Here is a 23295-nt window from a genome sequence, read left to right as displayed (position 1 = left end):
AGCCTGGGCAAAAAGAGTGAAACTCCATTTCAAAAAAAAAAAAAAGAAAACGACAAAGAAAGAAAATGAATTTAACAGGAACTTCTCGTCTAATTTTTTTTTTCATTTGCCTAGTCTGATTGCAGAGTTTATAATTTCAGTAACTTTAAAATCCAAAATTAATCAACACACAACTTTCAGAGACATGTCTGGGTATATTTTTAATAGCACAAATAAATTAAGAGTCTGCAATGAGCAAAATAGAAAATTCAAAGACACTGAATAGCATTTTACTTTTCTTGTAAGAACTGAAAAAGTCACTATTTCATTTATTGAAAGCTACATAACAAACCATTCACAGCCTAGTGGTTAAAACAATGATTCATTATTTCTCAAAGTTCTTTGGGTTTTCTGGACTGTTCTTTGAATACAGGTAGTATCCCCTGGGCTCACTCATTTCACAACTGGACTAAAAGATCCAAAGAAGCCTCTCTCGCATGCCTGGGTGAAGACTCTTGGCTGGAGAGTCCGTGTGGTCTCTCTCTTTATGTGGTGTTTCATCTTCCAGGTATTCCATAAGCCTCTCTTTTCAGTGCACACCCTGACTTCCTTCCTGGATATGGTTTGGGGTCAAAGAACAAGAAAGTAGAAGCTGCTTGGTATTTGAAGGGCTAAGAATTGGTATAGATTTACTTCCACCAATTCTATTGTTCAAAAAAAAAAAATCATGAGGCCATGTCCCATTTAGAGAGAAGGAAATAGGTACTACTTCTTAAAGGGAGGAGTGGCCTGTATATACAGGAGGGGAGAAATTGTTGGTAATCATGTTTGGAGATTATCTACCACAGTGAGAATATTACATTATATTTTTATAATATATATTTATATATATAAATTTTTATATTTCATATTATATTTTTATAAAGACTTTCTCAGGATGAAATAGACATTTTATTCTGTATATTTTTATGCATTTTATATACTTCATTCTGGGTGTACATGACTCTACGTCTTTTATAAACACTTCCTCAGAATAAAAACATTAGAACTTCTGTTTTCTTTAAAACATAAAACTTAGGAAAATATTCAGGAGTAATTCTTTGGAGTATGTATTATGTATTATTTTATTTTTCTGTTTTTATATATTTTCCAATCTTTTTACTTTGCATTTGTACTTTAAAAATTAACAAAACATTGTTTTGTTTCCAAATGTTTCAATTCAGTATTATGAAAAACAGCTAATGTGAAATAAAGCACAAATACTCAGAGACTGGGGAAATTCAGAGCAAGTTTTGCCTTGTCGTCAAAGCAGAAGAAAGCACAGATAGGTGCATATTTTCTCCCTCCCAATTCATTTCTTTCATGAGTTCCTGTCTGCCTGAAGCTACATACCTGGATAAGAAAAAATGATGTTCGCCACATACTAAACAGGATGATTATTTCAATGCCTAGGTCTGATTGTATTACATCGTTCTCAAAAATTACCAGTAGCTCCTCTATTTTGTTGAGAACAAAATTCAAAAGCTTAACATGGGCTGCAGAAACCTCTTGGTTAGCTTCTCTTGTCACTTGAATTTCTGATCCACCAGGACTTCAACCTTGGCTTTTTCAGTCCCTCGTTCCTGCCATGTCCCCTCCCCTCATCTGCTCTAATTTCCATGTGAACATTTTCTCCTTACATGGAATTAGCCTGTACCTACTCATCACTTCCCCATGGAAGCCTTCACTGACTTTGCTCACTTGGTCAGTTTATGCTCTTAAGTACCTGTTCTTTGGGGCATTTAGATGATATTTAATGTAGTAATTTCATTCGAATATTCCCTAAGATTCATGAAGACAGTGTGTATCTCTAAAGCCCTGATGCTCCAGAGTTTTAAATGTGATGGATAGATATAGATAGTTACTGAATTCATCAATCAATCAGTGAGGAAAAACGTAATGGATGAGGTGGCCATTTAGTGATTTTTTTTAGCAGAAAAAAAGTTGGTTTACTGTTTATTATGTATAAAGGGTGAAAATGTCTCTCTCAATAAAACAGAACAAAACAAAACTAAACTAAACTAAAATGCTACCTGTGGTATTGAGTGAGATTGCTGAACACAACTGAAGTGGATTTCTTAGTTAGGATAAGGCCCAGGTAAACCACTTCTTGTTAGCAAACTCAGTCATAGATGCTGTTGTTATTCACCAGTATTTCCCTCTTTCCAGGTACATAAGGTATTTCACTTCTTCACTCACTGTCTTGAGTATTTTACTTCAGCCAATGAAATGTGAATTCAAGTGATATATATCACTTCCAGGTGAAAGTGTTTAATTGCCACTGCAAGTCTCTAGAACTACCTCTTTACTGAAATTGTGGAAGCATGTATTCACACGGTATTATAACCTGACAGTCTCATAAAGGACAGTTGCCTCACAGATGTACACAAACAAATCTTTGTTTCAGACTCCTAAGGTTTAGGGGGTGGTTTATTACTGCAGCATAATGTATCCTGACTTGTTTAATAAGTGTTGTTACTCTAAGCCATAAGTAAAAGATGTTTGTTTCATGGCTTTAATCTTTATTACGGGGTCTCACGATGTTGCCCAGACTGGACTCAAACACCTGGCCTCAGGCCTAAATCAAACACACATTGGTTCCTAAAACTCTATTTGGCAAAGTCAAACACCTTATTTCATTATTTTTTGCCAAAGTAAAATAGCATCAAATACTAACATAATGTGTTATGGTAACTTAAATGCAAGTTAAAACAAAAATAAAAAGTTCTTCCTTTTCTGAGCATCTGGAAAAGTAAGTTATGTATCTCACATTTTGGGAGAGTTTCTGAAGAAGAAAATATCACACACTTTGTGTATACTTTACCTCTCTGTAATTTATAAATTATTTTTAATTTGGAGATGACTACAATTGCTTTTTACCCTCAAACCTATTCCCTGTTCCATATATGCACTCCTGAATTTTCCTAACATATCAAATTCCTGAAAAGCCCACAATAGAGATTACCTCCCAAAGATAAGTCTCAAATACAATTTATAGTGATGTAATAAATAACTACTTAAATTTCCTGACTTCATCATGGAGTGGACTACTATGGTTGCCAAAGGTAGAGACATAAATTGAAGCTTAACATTAATTATCATTTTAGTATGTTCTATTTTGTTCACCATTAGATTTAGATGACACTGTAATAGCTTACTTGGAATGAGCACAGATGTATTTGAATTTATGTTTCTCTAGTATATTTAGAATCTACATTCATTAAGCAGGCACTTAATGAGCACACACCATGGGCCAGATGCTGCTAGGTGCCAGAGCTAAAAAGTCGAAAACATTGGACCTATATTTAGAAAACTTTAAGTTGTAGACTTGCTCATGATCTGATGGGCAATTTAGGACAAACACTAATTTATTTTTAATACGACTAGAACAATAACTGTATATCACTTATAGCTATAAAAATACATTTAGAAACATTAACTATTGCAGTTTTCATCTGACCCCTCTGAGTCTGTGAAAGTCAGGTCAGGTATTACTGGCTTCACTGTGTACATTTGAAAACTGAGGTTTAATAATTTATAAAAAATATTTATGGTTTCATACTTAAAATATAATAAGTTAAATGTTTTATAAACTTAAAGAAAAGTGAAAAATACAAGTTATCTTATCGATAGATGATGAACTTCCTAAGCATGTGAAAAAATGTAAAACATCAAAAAAATAAACAAAGGACAGGGGCTGGCCTTAGCAAAATGAGAAGATACGAATAATTCAAACACTCATGAAATTCATTCAGGCATATATATATATTGCTCTACATTACCTTTTATATATATTTATGACGATCCTTGTAAATACTAAATGTGGTTAATTGTAAATACTGTTGAATTGGATTACAAAAAAAATCCACAAATAACAGTATCTCAGTATTGCTCTACATTACCTTTCATATATATATGAATTTGTTTATATATTTCATATATATGAATTTATATATATATTTATATATATATATACTTGAGAATGTTTACAAGATGTTAACTGCAATAGTTAATGTTTCTAAATGTATTTTTATAGCTATAAGTGATATACAGTTATTGTTCTAGTCTTATTAAAAATAAATCAGTGTTTGTCCTAAATTGCCCATCAGATCACCTTTCATATATATATGAATGTTTATATATTTCATATATACATATATATGAAAGGTAATGTAGAGCAATACTGAGATACTGTTATTTGTTGATTTGTTTTGTAATCCAATTCAACAGTATTTACAATTAACCACATTTAGTATTTACAAGGATGGTCATAAAGAGCATTCACCTGCCTGAAAGTAGAGAGGGAGTTGTCTTCCTAAAGGACAATTTAGTAATATACACACTCACATTTTTAAGAACATACAACTGGACACAGAAATTGTACTACTAGGAATTCGCTTTTAAGAAATAATCAGACATATATGAAAAGATTCAGGTACAAGTATATGTATCAAACCATTGTTCAGTAAATAGTGTAAAAGATAAATAGCTAATGATAGGTTATTGGTGTGAATAAACAAGAAACACTCATCTGGTGAAAATCCTTCAGCATTGGGAGAATATTTAATGATATTTGAGAATGTTTACAAGATGTTAATTAATAAAAACAAGCTCTAAAGCAGAACATATACATTCATCTCAATTTTGTATTTTAAATGCACACACACATGCGCACACATGAATACTGAAAGGCTACTATAAGCAGAGTGATAGAATAATATTTATGCATGTTTTGTCTTCGCCATATTTTGTATAATAAGCATATATGATTTTATAATTGGAAAAATGTATTAAATAAACAATATTCTGTTGATTATTAATTTTCCTTCACTTGTTATATACATAGTAAGTTACTACGGCTATTAAAAATTTAGTGTAGTTTGCAAATTTGGAATAGATTTACCATCTTAGTAAATTCACAAGTACTATTCACTTAATGAAAATGAATAATTTTGAGGTAAAGAGTTGAGTATATGATTAACAAATTCCATAAACATGTATATAATATGAGATTCTATTTTTGTTAATCCTCTGAAAAAAACAGAATTTATCACTATCTATAAAAATAGAGGAATAATTATTCTTAGCAATATATGTTTCTTTTTATTTAGTCTTTTTGGTCCATCTCACTATACCAGTTTACTAAAATAATCATCTTGGAAATAATTTAAATTGTTGTTAAATAATTTAATGGCTTCTAATTATCATTTCTCAGGTAAGACCTAAAATTAACAATATTAGCCCTCCCCGCCCCAATTGGTAGAGATGTATACTTAATTGAATCAAAGAATATGAGTCAGAATGTGAATTTTATAGGAGCAGAATTCTTCTCTGTCTTGTTCATAGTTACATCACCAGTGCCAGAAATAGCATCTATCACACAGTAAGTATTCAGCCAATATTTGTAGAATTATTACCAGTATATAGTTTAATGAAAATATTAATATTGGCAATTTAGTATGTTAAATTATTAATCAGAATTAACTAGAAGTTTTGTATCAATTGAAGACAGTTTCATGTAGAAAAATTTCATGAAAAACATAATATTCAGGGGCTAAAACTCCAAGAATAACATTATTTTAGGATAGTTAAGATATATGTGGATCTTAAAACTTCACTGGCATAAAATGAATTTCTGTTAAGTTTCTTTGGAAAAATGGCTTTTGCATCATAAGGAAAAGGAGCCTCTAATGGTAACAGCAATTGGTTCAGGCATCATGTCTTGTGTGCATAATTTTTTAAAAACTGCTATTTGGCTTCCTATGTTGAACTACACATAAGAGATAGGTTATTTTTCTTTTAAACTCCAATCTGTCTTTTTCTATGAGAAAGTTGTTTCTGTTTATTGCATAGTCACTCTGTATATCTGCATGACAAAAGAAAAAATAAGAGTGAAGTCAGTAAAAATAAAGCTTTTGCCACCTAAATGCCCCAAAGAAAGCAAATAGAAAGCTTCCTTCTCTTGTCTACAAATCACATACCACTGTCTGCACAAAGTAACAAAAAAAAGTAAAGTCGGCACCTCTGGAAAAAAAAGCTTTTTTTTATAACCACTGTGCTAATTCTAATAAACTATTTTCGGCATATACTTCTGTGGTAAATTTACATATAGGAATGCCAAAATTATACCTGTTAGCAACACAGATTCAGCACTGAGCATGTTTAGGAATTGACTAACAACAATAAATGCCTAGAAAATATCTTCATGTTGCACTTTTTAAAAAGTGCCTTCTATCAAGTCAAGAATAACAGAAACATTTTCATCTCAACACAACTTTAAGAACTTTCTTTAATTTATTCTGAACTCTTCTGATAGAAAATTAGCAGCACAACTGATTTCTGACCTTCTCTTTATTTATTGTACCTTAGTGATTGGGAGATTCTGATATATGTCAGAGAGGAAAATCATGTTTTTTCACTAAGAGCTCTATTCCAGCAAGTATTTTGAACTCCTGCTATTTACAAAGATAATTCAGTGGTCTCCATACAGAGTTCCTTACACAACCCCATTAAACACACAAATGTGAGAAACCAAATACGTTAAACTTTGAAACAATATACAAAAAGGGCATTGAAAATAAAATGTCTACATTCTTTTGAGAGCTCATCCATGTTGGCCTCTTACACACATGAGTGATAAATTACAAGGAACGCCACCAAATATCTTATTTGAGTCTCTCCTCCGTGTCTTAAAAGAAAACCTTTAAAAAGAGTCTTAAAAAAATCCATCCAGTATTCTCACTTTTATTCACCAGAAATAATCTTAAAAAAATGGTTTGTTTAGCATTCAGCTTGTACTGTGTCACTAGAAATTGCTGTGCTAACAAAGTTTTTGAATAATTGCCTCTACATTTTAAGAAGTTGCACACCATTAAACTTAAAGAATTAATAGAGCTGCCACTCCCAAAGAATATATAAACTAATAAAATCCACTAGCTTGCTTTTCTAACTAAATTCTAGAGCTCCCTAACATATTCTTTCATCTGACTAAACCAAGCACTTTAATTTGTTACAGTAACATTTGTGGAGCCAATGGAAACAGATTCAATTGGCATTAACCATTTCTTATTAGATTATATACCAGAGACTTGACAATGTTTCCAGAAAAAAAATTAGCAAATGTTCCATTGTCTATAACAAAATAAATCCATGAAACCATGAGAGTACAAGATAAAAATAAAATACCAACAAGTAAGAAAATTTGATGACTTTCTAGATGTTGGAAAGCAGATGGAAACAAGTCCAGTCAACATGGAAGTATACGGAAGTACATTGCACCGTGCAATGTGATGCAGAGGGATTTCTTTTCCACTACAGACACATATGAATGATATATAAGTATAAAAACCCTTTAAGAAGTACACATAGCTGAGGTTAAACGTTAAAGAGGTAAGTCCTCAGGGGCACCACATGGAGAAAAACTCAGACTGGCAAGGAGATGGTAAAGTTTGAATAATCTCCCAAAAAGGGAGCCTTTGCATGAAATAGCTGACCTTATAGAAACTTGGTGATCTGGTGGAAAAAAGAATCCTCAAAAGGCAATCAGAAACCAGAATGTGTACTAAGCTTGGTTGTAGATCCCAAATTCATTTTGTCTGTATGGTAAGATAATTTGAAGCCAAAAAGTTCACAAATAAAACAGTTCAGAACCAGAGATATTTGTAGAGACACTGTAGAAGCAACAGAGATGCAAGGCTATGCAAAAGCATACACAACTCAGACAGCGTTGATCTCCCACAGAAAATAACATTTGCTGAAGGTGAATTAATCATAAAAAAAAAATTATGAGCACCAGGAAGAATGAACCACCATGAGGGAAATTCAGATGTAAGTAATAAAGAAATTTGTCCCTAAAAATTAAAACGGTAAAACAATTACAATCTAACTTTAAAATAAACTTACTGAAATTTTTTCAATAGCTTAAGGATGAGAGAGAAAGTATTAAGAATAAACAGAATAGCAGAATTTCTAAAAGAGCAATATAAATTATAGAAATTAAAATTATTTGTTCTTTTTAAAAAATAAAAGTATAAGATACAGATTAGTAGAAATTACACCAACTGCAACACCAGAAAATAGAAGAAATAAAAAGATAGAAAAGAAATCAAAGACAGAAGTTTAGAAATACTGAATGAGCATTACACATTTCTTAAAGGAGAAAATAAAGGGAATTAAACAATGCAAGATTGAAATGTATAATGGCTGAGAATTTTTCAGAACTGAATAAAGATTTAGGAGCTTGTAGAGGTCTAAATGATATAAATTTGAAACAACTTCACTACTACACACATTGTAGTGAACTTGAAGGCATCTCTTTTTTTAAGATAAATTCTTAAAATCTATCCAAGTGAAAACACGAATCTATCTTCGTAAGTATGCTAATTACATCATAAACAGTCCTCTCATGAGCAAAATTATATTCCAGAAGATCATGGAACAGAATATGCAAAAACTGTTCAGAAAAAAGTATCATTCACATAAAGTGCTCTAAAAAACTATAGTATTAGTTTAGAATGTGACTAACATAAGCAATATTCAACAAATACATTTTAAGGGAGTTTAAAACAATTTTTGAATGCCCTTAAAATGGTCTTCAGAGCACAGGAAAATAATCTAGGAGATGCACATAAATAGCAAGAATATTGTAAATAAAGAACTTAGGAAATCACATCATAAGTCTAAAAAAAACCTTAACAAAAATATTGGGGGCAGTTTAAAAATAGTGCAAATATGAGCACTGAGAGAAGTATCTTGGAGTAAATTTAAACAAGTCATTGTCCTGTTTGTGAAGAGAATAGATACACTATCTTTACTCTTTATTTGAAAATATAAAAGTATACTTATGTTAAATTAGTTGTTTACTAAAATATGATAAGGGGAGTATACCATTTTTAACTAGTAAAAGTTGAAAAAATGAATAAAGAACGTTTGATCAAACCAATAAAAGACAGTGTTTATTTAAAAAACACTTTAGTTGAATATAAAATAAGAAATAAGTCCAACTTGATCAACATCATACTAGATGTGGATGAATTAAATACATTTGTTGAAAGAAAGGAATTCTGAGACTAGAAATAACAAACATGAAATTGTTGATATGCAGTACAGACTTAATATTCTTAATGAAAATCTCACACATGTGTGTAAGTTTTCAATTGATATGCTAATAGCACATTGCAATAATGAATATTTTATATAAATTAAATATCCATCAATAAGGGAATGAATAAGAGTATAATATATATAAGATGAAATATCATATTCTAGAACTATATATATTTATAAGAATGCATCTATATAGTCTAATATGCAAGTTACAGAAGTTAAATAAATTTGTTTTCAATATGATATCATTTACATAATATTTTTAAACAATATTTTATGTAAACATACATATATAAGAAAAATATATATATGTTCAATTCATGGTAATGTAGAGTGAGGAATGGACTAGGTAGAATTACAGTTTATGCCCTTGTTATATATTGTATTGACATTTTCATTTTGTGAATACTGAAGATGTTAATTCTCCAATAAATTTAGCATTTGGTAATTCTGAGGGGTGGGAATTGGTAATTATTAAATTTAATACTTTCCTGAATACTTAAAATTTCCCACTTTTCCAAAAAATATATATGTGCATTACTGCCGAAAGAATTCAAAGACTTACGTAACACCTAAAATTGTCTTGTGAAAGTGTGAACATAGGAAAAACTGCCCATCTTTAAAAGATGGAGTAAGCAGACATGATATTGAATTTATAGAGTCTGCAATAAAAGCCAATTATATTATTCAAATGTATAATGGTGACCAGCAAGAAAAAAATAACAATAAAATAAACTATGGAAAATACGACAGGAAATGGTGGAAAGGTCTTTATTTTTGATGTTACTGTCTTCCCTGTAATTTCCAATTTTATTGTTGCTGTTTTCAGGTGCATACATTACTTTATTAGGGCATTATCATAAAAAAAGAACAGCAACAACAAAAAAACAACATAAAAGAAATGTACAAGCATTCATGATGTTCTTTGAAGAAATAAATTCTGGCTTATTTGTTCTCATGCTTTTCTGTGCATTGCTTTTATAATCAGAAAATTTAATATGACCCTTTTCTTGATTAGGTCCAACTGTTTGTTGTATACAGAAATGCCATTTGTATTTTTAAGCTATATGGATCCAGGGACCAGCATCTCTATATCTTCTCACCATCTTCCCTGAGCTCTATTTTAATATCCACTTATGATTAATACTCCAAATTTAATTCTCCACTAAATACCCAATACAATTGATTAAATAATAATTATAATTTTATTCTTTTCATTGTTTTATATTATTTTTACCCAATTGATCCCAAGGCTCACATATAAATGTTGTAATAGTAATAATAATATGACAATAAACAACTAACACATAGAGTGCTTATTAATTGCCAGGCTTTCTTCCAAGATTTTTTACATATTTACCTACTGAATTCTCCTGATAATACTGTAAATTCAGTACTAATATCTCCACTATGAATGGAAAACTGAGCTATAAAGAAGATAAGAAACTTGCCCCAAACCACAGAGCTATTCTGTGCTAGATACAAAAAGGGAAAGCTTCCATGGGTGGCACTTCAGCTCAAGAGCTTGCCTCCTGAATCTTGCTCTATCATTTTATTCACACTGAGAAAATGCAATTTGTTTTTTAGTAATATCATTAGTTTTTTTATAATACTTCATAGGACACACCATGGTTCCTATGAAGTATTATAAAATACTTCATTGCCTCTTTAAAGGATTTTGAGGTCTAAGGAAATTCATTTATTAATTCATTTAATTGTAAACTTAATACATACAAATTTTATACCCAGTATACTTTCAAAAAGAATTTGAGCCTACAGATTTTGATTCATGTTCCTATGACGTAAAGTTTTATAAATTACCTTAGGACTTATTGCAAAATAGTTAAGTAGGCCACAGATTTCATCAATATAGACTAATAGGGGATATGATCAGAAGGCATTCCCAATGGCTCTGTTTTTTCCTCTAGTATGTCCTGTGTTATGCCTTTACCATAATAAATGTTTAATACTACAACACATCACGCAGATGAATTTGGTTTTAACTAGAACAGCTCCTTTCAATATGAACACTGACAACAACAACATTCTAATAAAATTTTCTTTCAAAGAACTCTTCTAAACTGATTGATACTTAAAACTTCTTAAATAAAGAGATTTTTTTTATTCCTCTCTTGTCTCACAGGAACAATAAAGAGAAATAAAAAAGGTAGCAGTGGTAACCGTGGGGATAAAAAACAAAGGAAAAACCCTCTGTCTTCAATTAAAATGTTACTTGACACAGGCTCCAAAACACAATAGAAGCCCATTTCCACTGTTGCCAAATGCTAAAATACATGAACCTTTGGGGGATATCAGGGAAACCTGGTAAGTACTTTCTTTAGGATACTGATTGCCCCAAAACCTGGCAGCTGAGGAGATTGCTAGTGTTGAGAGGAGGAAATATGTATTTACAAGACTACAGTACAGAAGGTTATGCCTTAATAAGTTTATCAGAAGCTATACTATTCATTCAAGTGGCAAACAAGAGAACAAGTAAGATAACCAATTTGTCAGTTAAAATTGAAAAGAAATTTGGATATGCAAGGTGGAGAGTAGACAAATGAGATACAACATGTACACAATTGGTGATCCTGAAGAAAAGAAAGAAGCAATATAACCACAATTTGACCATACCTGGTTGGGGGACAAAAAAGAAATAGTAAAACAAATTTTATTTTAAGAATAAAAGAATCTTAAATTAAGGGGGTAAACTTCCAAAAAGTTAACAAAAATGAAACAAATCCAGGACAAAAACAAAAAATTCTGTTAAAACAAACACACACACAAAACAAAAGAATCATGTAAGCATTTATAAGAAAAAAAGCAAGTCAGATTCAATGACGAAAATTGCAGACATACCTAAAAATGTTGCAAAACAACTTTCAATATCGGAAGGGCCTCCAAAATGCTTACAAACATTTACACATTTCCAAAAGAAAAAAATAAGCTTGATCCAAGAAAGATAACATATCTTGAATGTATAAGACAAAAGAAAGACATGTTCAAGTATGGAAATTCACAGAAAATATAGCACCTACGACTATTTCTTAGGTCGAGAGGTACTACATAGTGAAATCTAACAACCTCCAAAATAATTTAAAATAAACAACACAGGAATGGTGAATTGGGTAGTAAAATCCTGTTGGTAAAGAATACTTCCTTTCAAATTTGAAATAAGTTTAGACTAAGTCTGTGGGTATTCAGCTAGAATGTATATACTCAAGAATGTAAAAGTGATATAGTTTAAATTCAGGTGGTGCAGGTAGAGTTGATGACAACAAATCACATTGCAAATGCATTTAACTATCATAACAAAGGCTTATAAAACTTTGTTTACTATTTAAACATGTACCCAAAAAACAACTTCAAACTATTGCTATTTTCAAAATTGGTCTTAACTATAAAGGTATTATTCTGGACATAATATCTCCCTTGGAAAGAAATATATACTTAACAATTTCTTCAATGTTGTTTCAACTTCTCTTTTTTCAGTTTAATTAAAACATAAAATCAAAAATTAAACTAAATATTTTTGTGTTCATTTGTTTGTTTTTTGAGACGGAGTCTTGCTCTGTCACCCAGGCTCGAGTGCAGTGGCACAATTTGGGCTCACTGCAACCTCTGCATTCCAGGTTCAAGCAATTCTCCTACCTCAGCCTCCTGAGTAGCTGAGACTACAAGTGTAGGTCACCACACCCAGTGAATTTTGGTATTGTTAGTAGAGACAGCATTTCACCATGTTGGCCAGAATATTGTAGATCTCTTGACTTCATGATCTGCCTGCCTTGGCCTCCCAAAGTGCTGGGATTACAGGGATGAACCACCACGCCCACCCAGTATTTCTGTTTCTTAAGTGTAGGACAAGATCTCATTCTTACAAAAGAGTATCTATTATTGACTATATTATCTAAATATTTATTATTTACTTTTTTAAAGGTGTATGGTAAGAAACCACTCTTAAAAAAGTATTTCTCTCTCATCTGAATTTAGGCATCAGGATGTCTCCAATGATAGTCTCCAAATTTCATGATTGTTATTTACAGGTGATGGGGTTTCCTTTTAGAATTTTTATGTATTGCTTGAGTTATTTTTCATGAGTAGAACTTAAACTTTTGCATTCCAATTAATATGCTATTAAAATAAACAGAGAAGTGAATAAATAAGCAAATATTTTGTATTCCTTCTCACATAAAAGAATTTAAAAAGTACTATTATACTACTGGATATTTTTACTTATCAAAAAAACACTCAGAAGTATGCAATCAATTTAATATGCCACAAATTCTTTTATTTTTGGGGGGTTGGTCTAAACTCAGAGAAAATATGTAATCTTTTTCTAAATAAACAAGTGAATTTGTTTTCTTTATGGAAAGTTACATAAAAATTGTAAAAAACTATTCTGGTGCTTCACCATAAATATTCAAAGGAAGTAATGCAATGAAGTCATTTATAAATGATTGACTTTTTGCTAAGATGTGATAAGTTATGCATTTATATAATCTCATACAAAGCTTTATATAAAAGTTTCCACATTTATATATTTGAAATCTTTGAACTGCACAGCCACGTTTATTGCTAAAAAAGAAGAAAAAAAAATAAAACCAAATGAAGCATTCAAAGATGAAATGATTCTGTATTTCTGTTTTTTATACAAATTGTGTTAGTATTCTTGTATGTTTATGCTTGTTTTGTGAACACGCATAGTTGTGTTTACACATGTATGTGAAGGAGGAGGGAAGAAAGAGTCTGCTTAAACATCTTCTTTCCTTGTAAAATACAATGTGCATAAATTGGTGAAACCTTCAACAACAACAATAAAAAGATGATAAACCCATCAGATAAATGAAAATTGCTCAAAACAAGCAATTCAATATTCAGCATATGCTCCTTCTTTTACAGATATCTTCAGAAAACATTGCCACTGTAGATAAAATTATGAATACCTCATTTTCCAAATTGATTCTGTGTGATTCTACAGTTCCCTCTATTTTTTCTCAGTATAACTTCTATTTAGTCATTCTGTGAATGTTTCTCAGAGGACATAGTCAGGATGCTGATTATTTAAACATAAGTAGTTTTCATTCGGAGAAGCAAAAACTATGAATTCCAATTTTTCTCCCTAAACCCCAATGTTACAGTATCCCATTAACATAATGGGTTATACATGGCTAGTCTCAGAGCTCTTAAAAGTTTTGTTCCCAAGTCATCAACTTCTGAAAGTTTTCATAAAGTATTATAAGAACCTTAATGCTGACAAGCTTAACTGGTGTAAATGGCAAAGGAAACTCCAGAGGCTGTTACTAGGAAGCTGGGTATAAAGCAAAATGCCAGACAAAATTTGGTGAGCCCACATGACCTCCAGTCTTGCTTTGCTCCCCTTACCAAATCCTCCCCTAGGAAACTTTATAACCATTCTTTTAAATCATCGGGTGAAAACTGCAAACCCCACCCGTCATCCCTTTTATTAAAAAAAAAAAAGACAAAAAGCATTTAGCAATCACAATTTCCCATCTGCCGTTACAGAAAGGGCGTGTAGCCATCTGAAAGTCCCAGAATTAGCACTGTCATCCCGTCTTGCCCATTAGTTTTACTGCAGCAAAGACTAGTGAAACACTGAAAAACATACCTGTAGTCTCTGTTTCCCTGGTTTGATCCTAACCTACTGGAATACAGATTCAATACATTTTTCCCACACAAGGAATAAATGCATTTTAAACATCAGCATCATAGAAATACAGCATCAATAAAGCAGTGACTTCTCCCCCAATCCCAGCTTTTACCTGTTATGCTAATACAAAGACATTGAAAGGAAGAAAAGCTGCAGCTTGCCCAGCAATATTCTCATTGCAGCAGACAGCACAATTTTGTACTTACAGATCTTACCAGGGAAATGTCTCGGGATCTTTACAATTTTTCTGCAGAACTCTGTTTCAAGCTCTCAGCCAGGCATGCTGTGCATCCAGGCAGAACCAAGCCGTATGGAATGTCTATGCAGCTGGGAGATAATGGGACTCTTTTTCCCAGCTGGGACTGCAAGCCTTTTATCCACTGAGTATTGCGTGGCTCTTCTCTGGTCTTAAGCATGAAATACGCTCCTCTCCTGCTGCATTCCTGTCGAAACCTAGACAATCAGTTCTTGAGGCACATGTGCAAAGCTCTCGTTTGGAATATTCAAAAGGAAAATTCTTTCTACATTGAAAGCCAGCTTTATCTTCATCAACCTTCACAGAATCAGAGAGAGCTAAGAGCAGCTGCCATTCCAGTGGCATGAAAGATTAAATTCACCCTCCTCTTTCTTTGACTGGAGATAGTCACTCCTGTCGGGTCATCAGAAAATCTCTCTTATTGAAAACTGGGTCAGACTAACTACTTATTAGGTTTCCAACAGGAAAGGAAGTAATTTTTTTTATTCCTCTGGTTTCACTGCATTGTCATTTGCCAAGCAAAGATTAAGCTGGTCAAGGGTCTGCACTGATTTAGACAGTAATCAAATGTAAGCTTTTTGAAGCATGCCAGTAACTCCTTCTATTAGTGAAGGTGAAGAGAAAGGGGAAATAAAATCAAATGATTGTATGCATTATCACTAAAACCTTTCTAAACTGTATTGTAAAAATATGTGTTTGAGGTTTCTTAAAGACAGGTAAAGGAAGTAGAGTCAAACAAGTCTAAAAGAGTATTGCTCCTCTCCAAGTAACATTGTTATTCCAGAGGCAGAGGCAGAGAACAAGTGTCTAAGTGTTTGCATAAGAGCTCTGTAAGAAAAATAATAGTTTTTGTGTTTCACCCCGGACACTCCAACTAAATGTTTTCATATATTTGGGTCTTGTGTCGTTGGGTTTTGAAGGGACTAACTGCTTGAAGGATGAAAACTAAGGAACAGTAATTACACAGGCATATATGCAGAGACTCTAATGCATACAAACAACTATAACATGAGAATAGAATGATAGTTTGGACTTATCTTCATGTTAGTATACAAAGAAATTACACTCTTAGCATCTTAATATAAGTGGATACTGAGAAAATGAAATACCAAAATCAAACGGAAATAAGTCAAAAGATATTTATTGGCCTCAGTTCACTTTCATCTGACAAGCAAGAAGGTTTCTATTACTAAATTTTATGACTATGTCCTATGGATTTCTTCACATGGTCTAACCAAAATCATAAAGGGTTTTAGAAAGGAGATTGTTTCCTAACACAAGATAAACTCAAAATGGGCTAACCTATTGTTTCTCCCAATTCGTAAGAAGGCAAACTGGACTAATAACTTTATAGAGAGAATATCTATTTTCAACAAACCTCTTTTTTTTAAAAAAAAACTTAGAAGTATTTCTTGCTTTTTAGGAATAAACATTTTTTTTATTTGTAAAAATGTCAACATGACTTTTTCTGAAGTTTTAAGAAATATAATGATTATAAAGTAGACTTTTTTGTGGAAAGAAATTTATTCAATTTAAAGAATATCCCTTTACTCAAATCTCCGACACTTCTGCCTCATATTCAAGGACAGATGATTGCTTTACTTTCTACCCAAAAAGGAATAAGAACTAGAAGAAAACTTTAGTGGGCTCCTATCACCGCATCTAGCAACATACCTACCTCTGTGACCACGGACTCTTCCTTTATCTTGTTACTTGGGGTGAACCATGCTCCCTCCTTAGGCTAAGCCATCCACTTGTGCTCTAGATAGTCTTCTCCTCTAAAGGGACCATTAGACCCACTTGTCTCTCTTTGTGGAATCATCGACTATCCCTCCCTTCTGCAGCATTATAACAGAGACTTGCTGCTAGTTGGCCCATTTTAAGAATCAGCAACCCTTTAATATCACATCTTCCTCTGACTACTACTGCATTTCCTTGCTTCTGTTTATAGCAAATCACTTGGAAGAAATTCTCTGTACTTATTGTCTCCATCTTTTCTCATTTTATCTTGAATCCAGCTTGATTAGTCTTTTGTCCCCACAGTTCCACATATGTATTTCTTGTCATAGTCAATATTAAATTCCTCATAGAAAAATGCAATGATCAACTTAGTTCTAATTTTACTTGATAGATCACTCACACGTAATACAGTTTACCAAGTGCTCCTCCTTTAAGCACTACCTTTACTTAATTTCTTAAATTTTCTTCTAGTTTACTATCTGCTCCTTCTCAGATCCCTTTGCTGATATCTTCTTCTTTATTAATCTTTAAACACTGGGAGAGGAGGGGTGGATACCAAGGGTCTAAAACAGGGTCTGTACACTAAAGGCTACAAGGAATTACTAGGGGAAATTAATTAAGACCTAAATAAGTAAGGAAATATACCATGTTCATGGATCAAAACACTCAATATTTTGAAGCAGTCAATTATCTCCCAATAGGTTTTCAGTTTTAAAATAATCTCAGTCAAAATATCAGTAGGTTTTCTTGTAGTAATCATCAAATGAGGCTAAAATTTATGTGACAATAACATTAAACAAGAAAGTAAAATCAAATGATAAAGTACAAAGTTGGCAGACATATCCTGTGATTTTACAATTTACTACTAATGGAGAGTGATAAAGACAGTGTGGTGCTGGCAGGATAGGTCAATAAAACATAGTTAAGAGTTTAAACATATCAGCACATATACTGTCAATTGACTTTAGGCAAAGGTATCAGGTAATTCAATGACACAGGCATCATAATTCAAGAAATGGTGCTTGAACAAATGAGTATTTATTTGTAAAAAAGTTAACCTTAACCCTTACCTCATAGCACACACAAAAATCTAACATGAAATAGATCACACACTTAAAGGTACAGCATTAAAACTTCTGGAAGAAAACCAAACACCCATAAGTGGGAGCTGGATGATGAGAACACACGGACACATGGGGGGAACAACATACATCTGGGTCCTGGTGGTGGTGAGTGGGAGGAGAGAGAGTATCAGGAAGAATAGCTAATGAATATTGGGCTTAATACCTGGGTGATAGGATGATCTGTGCAGTAAACCACCATGGCACACATTTATCTACGTAACAACCTGCATGTCCTGCACATGTACCCCAGAACATAAAATAAATGTTGAAAAAAAAAACACCTCTGTAAGAAAACCTATGACTCCTAGGGTCAAGCAAAGATTTCTTAAAACTCATGTGCACATACACACATAAAGACACAAAACATAAAGAATAAACAGACATATTGGACTTTATTAAAATTTTAAAAGACTGATTTTTGAATATATCATTAAGAAATTTTTATACCTTGACAAGTAAACAAGCAACTGGTTAGAAAAGGAAAAAAATATATATAAACAGTCATTTTTACCAAAGCTGTCCAAGTGACATTTAAGACCACAATAATGATGCTCAACATCATTATTTCTAAAATGCAAATCAAATCATAAGATAACAACTGCATACTAATTAAGCAGGCTCAAATTAAAAACAGTAAAAATTCAGGGTGGGAGTCGTGGCTCACCCCTGTAATCCTAGCATTTTGGATGGCCGAAGTGGGCAGATCACTAGAGCCCAGGAGCTTGAGACCAACCTGGGCAACATGGGCAAACCCCACCTCTTCAACAAATAAAAACATGAGCCAGGCGTGGTGGCAGTCCTAGCAACTCAGGAGGCTGAGGTGGAAGGATCACCTGAGCCCGGAAGCTGTAGTGAGCCATGACTGTGCCACTGCATGCCAGCCTGGGTGACAGAGTGAGATCCTGTCTCAAAATAATAAAAATGATAACAATAAAATAAAATAAAAACATTGAAAACTCCAAAACATTTTGAGGATGTGAAACAACTGGAACTTGTACCGTGCTGTTAGAAGTATAAAGTGCTACAATTATTTTGTAAAACAATCTGGCACTCCTAAAGATATGTAACTGAGAAACCCCACTCTTATATATTCATCCAATGGAAATGAAAGTGTATGTCCACACAAATTTTTGCGAAAAAAATTTTATAGCAATTTTTTAAATAACAGCCAAACGTTGGAAACAACACTGATGTCCATCAACAGGTTAATAGATAAACAAATTGTGGTAAATGCATAATTGTAATACAAGTTAGCAATAAACAGTCAGAAACTACTGATACATACAACTTGGATTAATTCCAAAGCCATTATACTAAGAGGAAGATATCTAAGAAAAAACAAAGCAATTCTATACTGACAGAAAACAGAATGTTTGTTCAGGGATAAGGAGAAAGATTAATTGCAAATGGGCAACAAGGAATGCTTTGCGTAATGAAAACATTCTGTTTTTGATTGTAGCAGTGATTATATGGGTATATGTAGTGGACCAATCATATCAACCTAGACAAATGGGTATATGTTATTTTACGTGAAGTGTATCTCAATAAAATTGATTTTTAACAGATTAAATGATGACAAACTATGGATTCTCTTTAAGGCTTTGAAAAAATAAAATCGATAAGCCTATCATTCTACCAAAATATTTTTGTTGTTGACACTATTATTATTATTGATTTTAGTGAAACAGTGAAAATCACCTTTCTAATCTCAATATTTAGATATTTTAGTTTTTTTTAGATCTGAGTTAGTCTGATTCACTTATATTTTTTCTAGACAATGATGATGATGATGATGATGATGATGATAATGATGATGATGATAATGATGATGATGATGATCATATTGATAGGTAACTTCTATAAACCAAATTATATGTCAGTGGGTGTCTTAAGCATTATGTTTGCATTAGTAATGCATTCAATCCTGATGAGTTTGATATTGTTACAAAATCTAACTAACAAGAAAACTGAAGCATACAAATTTAATTCAATTGTCCAAGAACATCCAACTGTTGACAGTGGAGGATCAAACCTGAGCAGCCTGACTCAAGAATCTGGATTAATATTGACTTATTATTCAAATAGCTATACTCATTCTCATATTTTGCCTACTTGACATGTCAAATTCTGTGAGAGGTATCTTAAATATGTCCCAGAAATATTTTTTTAAATGAAGCAATTATCTTTCAAGAAGTTTTTATACTATATATTCCCTATACACACACACACGACACACACACACATATTTTATATATATATATTTTGTACTATATATTCTGCTGCTATATTGTTTAATTGACAAAGCCTATACACACACACACGCACACACACATACATAGATTACATGTGTGTACACATATACACATACGTGTGTGTATATATACATGTGTGTGTATATAGGTTTTATCAATTAACCAATATAGCAGCAGAATATATAGCACAAAATATATATATAAAATATAGATATTATAGATATAGTGGGTTTTGTTTTTATGATAATATAACATCTTAGGAATCCTTTTAAATATGTTTACATCTTTTGGATGTGAATTTTTTTTAGCATTTCTACTTTCTTTCTGGTCTTTATTTTCCTGTATATACTAGAACATTAACATTTTTTTGTCACTGTTTGAGATACGTTTCTTACAAGCATCATTTAGCTGATTAAAAAAAAATTGACTTTGTCTTTTTATAGCATAGCTTGTCCCATTTGTATTTAGTGTAGTAGGTAACATTTGTACTGAATATATTTTTTCCTTCTGAAGTTTGCAAAGGCATCAGTTCCAGAGTCTCGTTAGGAGCAAGTAGCCTGCACAGACCCACAAGGCCTGGGAGGTATTGATTCCAACCAACAGTTTGGTTCCACACATTCCAGTTGGAATTGCATCACTTAGCCTGATGCTGACATTAGGCAAAAGCTGACAAGTAGAATTTCTCTGGCGGAATGCTGTGGCAAAGTTTCTCTGCCAGTAAAACCAACTTCAGTGAACCATGAAGCACTGGGTTTTTTTTTTTTAAATCTCTCAAAGCCTTAAGGAGAGCCTCTTCCTATAGCTACTATTGCCTCTGCTCTCCTTGTCAAAGAAGGGGTAAAAAAAAACCCAATGTCTGTATTTTTCCTAATACTTTTCAGTGAAATGCTTGGGTTCCTCTTAAATGCCAACTCTTTAAGTGGGCACTCAAAATGCTATAAGCTTCAGGCTGCACAAAACCTTGATCCACTTCTGCCTCCTGCTGGAAAGTATGATTATTGACTGTTGTTCTCACATAATTGCCTTTTGAAGAAACCTGTAAAGACATTTTCTTTTCTCCAAACAAATTAAAAGCAAAGATTAACACATAATAATTTATTGAACATGAGCACTTTTTAAGATATGTAATATACCAACATGAGTAATATTGTCTTGTTGGTGTTATTTATTGTTCTTGTTTATGTCCAGATGCTTTGATATGCACAGCTTTTCTAAATAACCCATGTTTAAACAAATATTTTCTATGACATAGTTTTCCTCTCTTCACCGCAGACACTTCTCCTAATATTACCAAAATATGAACAATTTTCTATAATCTTCTGAGTACTTCCTATGAGCTAGACACTAAGTCTAAAATCTCACTTAGTCTTGGTAACAACCCTATGAGGCAGACACTCCTATCACCTTTGCTTGGCTAGCACTTGAGGTTTTGCCAAGATCGTATAACAGTAAAAACATAAACAGGGACAATAATCCAAGCCCACTTAACCCCAGCATTTGTATTCTAAATGTCTTGTCAAGAGTGCTCTGCTATATTCACTGGTATATCAAATAGAAGGCAAAAATTAGAGCTATAATTTTATGGTTATTTCCAGTCTTGAAGGCATAGTAGAAAGTTTCTCTTAAATATATAATGTTTTAGGCTATAACTGCTAAGATTTAACAATTAATTAGATACTTAATTCCTATATTCTTTAAAAAACTGCTTGTTTTTGTGAAAATGATCTGAATCTAAATATTTGTCTCAAATCTCCACTGTGCTTTGGTGAAGAATAGAAAATATTAAATGGTCCCAGGAAATGGAAATCATTTTTTTCCTTTTGTCTTTTCTTTTTCTTTTTGGTGAGGGAGAGGTAGGGATTAGAATGTCATGAAGAGAAATCCACTGCACATACCACACTTACTTTCCCCCAGAAAAAAACACATTGAAGGGAGGGTGATAACAATTTCCTTAGTTTTTTGCCCGAAAACATTTTTTTTCACTTATACCACATATGTGTAATTTTACAGATATTTAAAATTTCACTTTCCTCTGGAAAAACAAGTAACAACATTTTGCCATGAAATGTATTACCTTTCAAAGAGAAAATAGTAAGTGAAATGCATATATTCACCTTCTACCACGTTAGAATGTGTATTTTAGAAAGCTATTGTAATAAATTAAATTCAAGTTCCTCAAATCTACTCATATAAAAATAGAGGAACTGTTACTCATGGTAGCTTAAAATGGGAATTGGGTGAGACTGGTATCTTGTGACCTGAATTGTTTTGCCTCAACCCTGGAAAGACACTGCAAAATTGTTCCATGAAACTGTCTGCCACCTGCTGCTTCCAACACTGAATTTTAATGAGTGCCAATTGCTGCAAGGCTCACTATTTCAGAGGTATTGTTTACTATAAAGCCCATTGTGATCTTTCTAAATTATAGAATACATTGCTTGGGCCCCAGTGAAAATATATGTATTTCCTCACCTTTCCCTGCACATACACTCTTGCCATTCTCTGATTATAGATGGAGTACACTTCTCTGCCCTTTGATTTTGGCCTTAAACATGTGACTTGCTTTGACCAATAATGTGTGAACAGAAGTCGCAACGTGCTGGTTATAAGCCTAGGCTTTAATTGTCTTTATGTGTTTCTTCTCGCCTTCTTGTTAACTTTGCTATTGTCATAGAAAAATTCACTTTGGCTAAACTGCAATCCATGGAGGATGAAAGATACTTGGAACAGGGCTATTCCTGTTGATCCAAAGACCTCAATAACCAGCAGAGCTGCCCAGCTAAGCATAGCCTAGATTATCTGACTCTCATCAATCTTGCACACCTGGGAGATAAATCAGTTCTTATTGCCTTAAGCCACTGAATTTTGAAATAATTTTCTATGTAACTGTAACTAGTCAATACAATATTATCACTTACTGAAACCAAGTTGACTTGGTCTGGGCTCTCCCAAGAGTGGAGCCTAATTCAAAGAGTTTGTGCCTTTGTCACATGTTAGCCATTCATTTCAAAATGTGATCTCAGAAAATAGTAATGACAGGGTGAGTTAAAAATGGAGCAAGGAAAAGCCAATAAAAGGATGTATTGAGTTTTTCAACACCATATAGCAATGATTGTTCCATAGTTTGGGACA

General features: G+C 32.6%; 1 protein-coding gene across 15 annotated transcripts in view; it reads right to left on the bottom strand.

Moving 5' to 3' along the window:
- CNTN6 (contactin 6) overlaps nucleotides 1-23295 on the bottom strand; it is a 527574-nt gene that overhangs the window by 282399 nt on the left and 221880 nt on the right. For 7 of the 15 annotated variants that reach the window (XM_078350143.1, XM_078350145.1, XM_035276136.3 and 4 more), the window contains exon 1: nucleotides 15007-15406. The exons of 1 other annotated variant lie outside the window; for it this stretch is intronic. The gene's annotated coding sequence lies outside the window, so the exon portion shown is untranslated. Of the gene's footprint in view, nucleotides 1-14903; nucleotides 15407-23295 lie in introns of those variants that run through there. 7 more of the 15 variants (XM_078350148.1, XM_078350139.1, XM_035276140.3 and 4 more) reach the window with 3 other exon arrangements.

The sequence above is a fragment of the Callithrix jacchus genome, chromosome 15, assembly GCF_049354715.1.
Source record: "Callithrix jacchus isolate 240 chromosome 15, calJac240_pri, whole genome shotgun sequence".
Lineage (NCBI taxonomy): Eukaryota > Metazoa > Chordata > Mammalia > Primates > Cebidae > Callithrix > Callithrix jacchus.
This window is presented reverse-complemented; position numbering and strand designations above follow the sequence as displayed.